The sequence below is a fragment of the Giraffa tippelskirchi genome, chromosome 3 (assembly GCF_054371585.1).
Source record: "Giraffa tippelskirchi isolate mGirTip1 chromosome 3, T2T-mGirTip1v1.2.pri, whole genome shotgun sequence".
NCBI classification, from domain to species: Eukaryota; Metazoa; Chordata; class Mammalia; order Artiodactyla; family Giraffidae; genus Giraffa; species Giraffa tippelskirchi.
Genome location: NC_137277.1, coordinates 118,527,571 through 118,534,376, shown reverse-complemented (window position 1 = coordinate 118,534,376; position 6,806 = coordinate 118,527,571). Strand labels below are relative to the sequence as shown.

Below are 6,806 nucleotides of genomic sequence, written 5' to 3'. Positions count from 1 at the left end.
TGTATAGCTTCTCAAGTAAGTACTGAGACAGGATTTACAACCAGGCCACCTGGCTATAGAGTTCATGAACTTACCTCCCTCCTTCTACATCCCAGAAGTCCCATTTCACTTAGACCACATAGAACAAGAGATAATCAGCCTGAGCACAGAAGCAGTAGGTCCTCAAAGTGGTGGTTCTCAAAATTTAAGAACAAAGGCAAGAGTTATTGTTTTGACCCAAATTATTGAAGATTTTTAATAAGTCATATGTTTATTTGGACTGATGAAAATGTTAATTTGTTCAATTGATTAAAGTCTTCACATGTGGGAATACATTACTTAGGTATGGATACTTAATTAACATTTTCCTATGGCCCTATCTAAAGGTTTTTGCCCTTCTTAGTGACTAGCTGTGGTCAGCCTGTACCTAAGTACCTGAGATCATGGGCAAGTATGAAGCGTGTGTGTGTGCGCGCGTGCTCAATTGTTCAGTCGTGTCTGACTCTTTGTGATCCCATGGACTATAGCCTGCCAGTCTCCTCTGTCTATGGGATTCTCCAGGCAAGAATACTGGAGTGGTTTACCATTTCCTACTCCAGGGGATCTTCCAGACCCAAGGATCAAACCCACACTTCCTGCGTCTCCTGCATTATCAGGCAGATCCTTTACCACTGAGCCACCAGGTAAGCCCCAATTAGTGTCTTCGGGGAAAACAAAAAGTATAAATTACTTTCCTAAAGAAACCCACAAATCATATCATCCAATAGCACAGAATTTTCAGAAAATGTGGTATGTGGTAGATAGGAAAACTTGGAGTCAAGTAGACTGGAATGAGTGTTTGCGGTGTGGCCTTGGGAAAGTTACTTGACTTCTCCAATTCTTAGTTTCCTAATTGAAAAATACAAATAGAAATGCCTATGCAGGTTGGCTGAAGATTAAATGAGATAACATACAAATCCACTTTGAACAATGATGGTGGTTACTTAATATTAGAGGTTATCCCTGTTTGAGCAAAATCATTATAATGGCACCTAGGAAAATACCGAGTTTTGCCACCAGTCCTCTACAGTCAACCAATGAGATATCTACAAGGATGAAAATTTCTTGTCGTAACTCTCATGAGTCACAGAATAGGATGATATTGTAGCCAAACTTCCAGGGCTTGAGTTCTATATCTACCTCTTACCAACTGGTGATTCTGGCCAAGTTGCTTTATCTCTTTATGTTTAGTTTACTCATTTGTAAAGGCTCCTTCATCCATGGAATTCTCTAGGCAAGAATACTGGAGTGGGTTGTCATTCCCTTCTCCAGGGGATCTTCCTGACCCAGAGATCAAACCCGGGTGTCCTGCATTGCAGGTAAATTCTTTATCATCTGAGCCACCAGTGAAGTCCCTGTAAAATGTGTGTAATAATAATACCCTCAATGCTTGCTTTGAAACTAGACTATGTGATTATTTATACATTTCTTAGAGCAATGACTTACACGTAATTAGCACTGTTTGTGTGGGTGCTATATCGCTTCAGTTGTGGGTGCGTGCTAAGTCGCTTCTGACTCTTTGGGACTCTGAACTGTAGCTCCTCTGTCCATGAGATTCTCCAGGCGAGACTAATGGAGTGGGTTGCCATGCCCAACCCAGGGATCAAACACTTCTCTTACATCTGCATTAGCAGGCATGTTTTCTACCACTAGGGCCACCTAGGAAGCCCTTAGCACTAGGTTGCTGCTGCTGCTGCTGCTAAGTCGCTTCAGTCGTGTCCGACTCTGTGCGACCCCATAGACGCCAGCCCACCAGGCTCCTCTGTCCTTGGAATTCTCCAGGCAAGAACACTCTGGAGTGGGTTTCCATTTCCTTCTCCAATGCATGAAAGTGAAAAGTGAAAGTGAAGTCTCTCAGTCATGTCCGACTCTTCACGACCCCATGGACTGCAGCCTACCAGGCTCCTCCGTCCATGGGATTTTCCAGGCAAGAGTACTGGAGTGGGTTGCCATTGCCTTCTCCTAGCACTAGGTAGGTATTTATTAAACAAATATCTTCATAATGCATTGCTGATTTAAACTCTAATAATGGATTCGACTGGATAGTAATTTTAGTCACATATATTTCTAGTACTTTTTGATTTCTTATTTGAACAGATACATAATTATTCCATATGTTGTAGAGGTAATCAGAGGTGGAAGCTTTTTGATATTTAGCAAATACTATTTTAGAAGGTTGATTAGCTTCACAGTATTTGCCTGAAGCTACTTTTTTTATGAGACTACGTTCTATGTGAATATTAGTTTTTGTGTTTTTTTTTTAATTGAAATTGTGGTGTCCTTTGTGTATTTGAACTGAAATAAGCTAAGTGACATTTTGAATTCATTGTGTATTCCCAAGATGTCTGACTTCATATAGCCCCTTGTAAGAGTTTACATTCATGAGGGAAGAAAGGAAGAAGCCTGAATGAAAGTGCTGTTACCTCGATGTCAGGTTGTGATTATTAACAGCAAAATAACGAAGTATTATGGAAATAAGCAATCAGGAGTCCAAATCAGTAATTCTCTCCAGTCCTTAAGTGTTCTGTTGCTTTTATTTGCAATCCATTGCCAACCAATGAAATTGCTCCCCAAATATGAACTTCATTCTCCACGCTGTATTCAGAGTGTTCCAGACTTATTTCTGATTCCAGTATGTGATTAGATGCTGACTGAATGAGTCTCTCAGACAAGTGATGAGACACCTTGTCAAGGTTATAGTCAGACACTCCATCTCGTACAATTTAGACTTGGAAGGTGGTGGCTGCATTTATTTCTGTTAAGTGAACATCAGAGATAAATGGCAGGGTTCATTTTCCAACTTAACACTTCTGTGAGGGTGAATAATGGCTAGCTAAGAGCAACAGTGGTATCTTAACAAAAGCCAAAATAGGAACAGTGAATTTAGCTTGCTCCATCTGTCTAAAATAATATCTCTTATTTTACCTACTATTGCATCTCCATGGTACCCCATTCATTACTTACTTTTGGCAAAACTTTTGAGATCAACTAAAGCATTATTAAGAACTATTTCTGTGGGATGTAGACCATCCATATCAACCCCTAATACATTTTTCAGAGGTAATATCCAACCTGAAAGTGAAACTTAAAAATAAATCTTTTTTTCAAATATAGTTATGAAAGGGAACTTAAAAGGAGAGAGCTTTCTTCATGGAACTGGATGTTAAGTCCAAAAAAAGAGAATTTGATGGAAATATAGTTAAACTTCAAAAACGCAGACCATGCTTGGTTTCTGGGCGGGAAACCAGAAGGAAGCATCACAATAACCACTTCTGATGCCTACATCATTGAGGTGGGGTAAGGCTCTTTCCAGTTTCCTACAGAATGGTAAATATTGACTTTCAAAACTTTGATGGAGTAAAATACAAAATATTTTTCCTGGCAGCTCTTCCTGGATATTCTGTTGGTCTAGGCTGAAGATGAGAGGGGAGAAGTGTAGTTAAATATGACTAACCCATTGCCTTTAGTGCTCTGGAAAATACGAGTTTTTAAACTACTTGCTCCCCTTGGCCATTCCTGCCTCTTGGTTTAGCTATTAATCTCATTATCAAAGTCATACTAAATTCCCTAGCTGCTAAGGTTTGTTAGAAACCACAGCAAGAGAAAGGTTAGTGGTCCCCATCCCTTGATTGCTGAATGCCTGGGGTCCTTCTGTATGGCAAGATGATGCATTGTTCCCTGTGCTTTCTTTGCCGTAATCTTACTGTTCTACAACCCAGTATATAATTTCACAATCATTCTCATTATCAGCACATTTCAATAAAGTTCAAATTTGTATAGCCTTGAAGCCATTAACATTTTGTAGCACATTCTGGGTGGCACATTTTTCATTCAGAAAAATGTCTTCAGAGGAATGTTCTTCTGATATATTACACTCCTTGGTTTATCATTTAAAACTTGAGACATCCACCAGCATATACATCTTATTAAAAGTGTCGAAAGAGGGCAAAAAATTGCACTGACTTGAAGAGCCTTGTTACTTAAACTTCAGGGATCACTGCATCCATTTTGCCTTTTGTTAACCATTTTCTTCCCCTATTTTTTTCTCTATTTATTTTCTTTACATGAGGATCAAAAGAAAGGGACAAAATGGGTGAACATCTTTAAAGAACAGCATTTAAATACAAAAATTTTGGGGAAAATAATGAAAATGATTATTTGTCCCTGCATAAATAAGGCAACATAGAAATATTAATATTTATACCTTTAGAAGCATTTTCTTTGTGGATTATATATCTATGCAAAATAATAATAATATGACCTTCAGTTAGGTGAGCCATAAAAAATTGAAATGCCTTACTTATGTAGAGAAACTCAGAACTACTGAAGTCTGAAGGGAGATTCTTCGAGTTTAAAAATAAGAGTGCTGATTCCTTTTGTCACTCTTTAAAAATTCGTCATAGGACAGATCACTAAGGAACATAAATATTGTTAAACTGTGTAGAGGCTCTTTGTCACTGCTTACTTTGTATGCACCTGCATGTGGTTGGCACAGAATGGAAGGTCATCTTCAAGCTGTGATGGGAAGGGCTCTTCTGAATGACTCTTCTGGTCCTTGTTTTGATAGTGTTAATTTCACCATTTGAGATTTATTTTTTCAGTCCTTCTCAAATGCCATTGGACTCTGATTCACCCAGAAAGTTTGCTAACAGTAAAAATACACAAGGCCTGTATACAGAACTGTCTCTTTGCAAGTTCAATTGACCCTTGAACAACACAGATTTGGACTGGGTTGGTTTATTTACACATGAACTTTTTTTAGTTTTGTAGATACTACAATGGTTATAGTATCCATGGTTGGTTGAAGCAGTGGATGCTGATCCTTGGGTATAGAGGAACCACCTATGCAGAGAACTGCATCTACTCAGAGGGTCAACGGTAAATTATACACCTGCAAGGAAGGTGAGCCTACCTTAACCTCTGCTTCATTCACATCTGAAGTCTGGAATAGACCTTTGATTTCTGCAATTTTATGTACTTCTCATGTGATTCTCATAGTTTGGAAAATGCTGAATTCAGGTGACTCTTTAGAGGATTCATATTAAATATAAATAACTCTTGGAGATAAAATTGTTATGCTTTTATGTGCTTGATTGAAGTACTTTTTATAATTTATTTTTGCCTCATAAGATGACCCTCAGTGAATAAGACTAGTGGTGTGCTGATAAAGTGGATAAAGTGGGAGGTAGGTGTTAGGTTTGGGGATTGGTAGGAAGAAGCTTTAATTTGTAGCATTTGTCAATTTCTATGGTGTAAATCTTCTTGCCATAGCTGATTTTAAGCTATTAATGGATTAACAACCATCTTGTGAGATTTCTGAATATTGAACAATCACCTCTTTTGAATCCATGAGATGTGGCTCCTGCATACAACTGAGACTGCGGGTAACTATTTCTGAGAAAGAGGGAAAGAAGGCTCTGAAAATATGGCCCAGGGCCAAGAAGGTGAGGCTGAGATATGATGCTCTTCTAAAGACATCCAGGGAAGGATTATGGTCAAAGTAAGCAAACAAAAGACAAAAGAAGGGCGATTCTGTTTGGGATTTCACATGGGACACGGTTCTTTGGACCCTGGAAAGAGACAATGTAGGAGTTAAGAAGGAATTAAGAAGTTAAGGAGTTAAGAAGGAAAAACTCCAGGAAGATGGTTGAGGTCAGGTGTCAGGTTTATGATAATGTGTGCAGGTGTGCTAGGTTGCTATTTCAGTTCAGTCACTCAGTCGTGTACAACTCTTTGCAATCCCATGGACTGCATCATTCCAGGCCTCCCTGTCCATCACCATCTCCTGGAGTATACTCAAATCCATGTCCATTGAGCCGGTGATGCCATCCAACCATCTCATCCTCTATCGTCCCCTTTTGCTCTTACCTTCAATCTTTCCCAGCATCAGGGTCTTTTCCAATTAGTCAGCTCTTCGCATCAGGTGGTCAATGTATTGGAGTTTTAGCCTCAACATCGGTCTTTTAAATGAACATTCAGGACTGATTTCCTTTAGGATGGACTGTTTGGATATCCTTGCAGTCCAAGGGACTCTCAAGAGTCTTCTCCAGGACCACAGTTCAAAAACATCAACTCTTCTGCACTCAGCTTTCTTTATAGTCCAACTCTCACATCCTTACATGACTACTGGAAAAACCATAGCCTTGACTAGACAGACCTCTGTGGACAAAGTAATGTCTCTGCTTTTTAATATGCTGTCTAGGTTGGTCATAACTTTCCTTCCAAGGAGTAAGCATCTTATAATTTCATGGCTGCAATCACCATCTGTAGTGATTTTAGAGCCCCAAAAAACAAAGTCAGCCACTGTTTCCACTGTTTCCACATCTATTTGCCATGAAGTGATGGGACTGGATGCCATGATCTTAGTTTTCTGAATGTTGAGCTGTAAGCCAACTTTTTCACTCTCCTCTTTCACTTTCATCAAGAGGCTCTTTAGTTCTTCTTCACTTTCTGCCATAAGGGTGGTGTCATCTGCATATCTGAGGTTATTGATATTTCTCCCAGCAATCTTGATTCCAGCTTGTGGCTCATCCAACCCAGTGTTTCTCATGATGTACTATGCATGTAAGTTAAATAATCAGGGTGACAATATATAGCCTTGATGTACTCCTTTTCCTATTTGGCACCAGTCTGATGTTCCATGTCCAGTTCTAACTGTTGCTTCCTGACCTGCATACAGCTTTCTCAAGAGGCAGGTCAGGTTGTCTGGTATTCCCATCTCTTTCAGAATTTTCCACAGTTTATTGCGATCCACACAGTCAAAGGCTTTGGCATAGTCAATAAAGCAG

General features: G+C 39.4%; 1 long non-coding RNA gene across 1 annotated transcript in view; it reads left to right on the top strand.

Annotated features, from left to right (window-relative positions):
* The first annotated feature begins 521 nt into the window (after positions 1-521).
* Positions 522-6,806, top strand: part of LOC145540490 (uncharacterized) — a 39,475-nt gene continuing 33,190 nt past the window's right edge. Inside the window, exons 1-2 of the long non-coding RNA XR_014078361.1 lie at positions 522-662; positions 4,781-4,920. This is a non-coding gene — a long non-coding RNA (uncharacterized LOC145540490). The remainder of the gene's footprint in view (positions 663-4,780; positions 4,921-6,806) is intronic.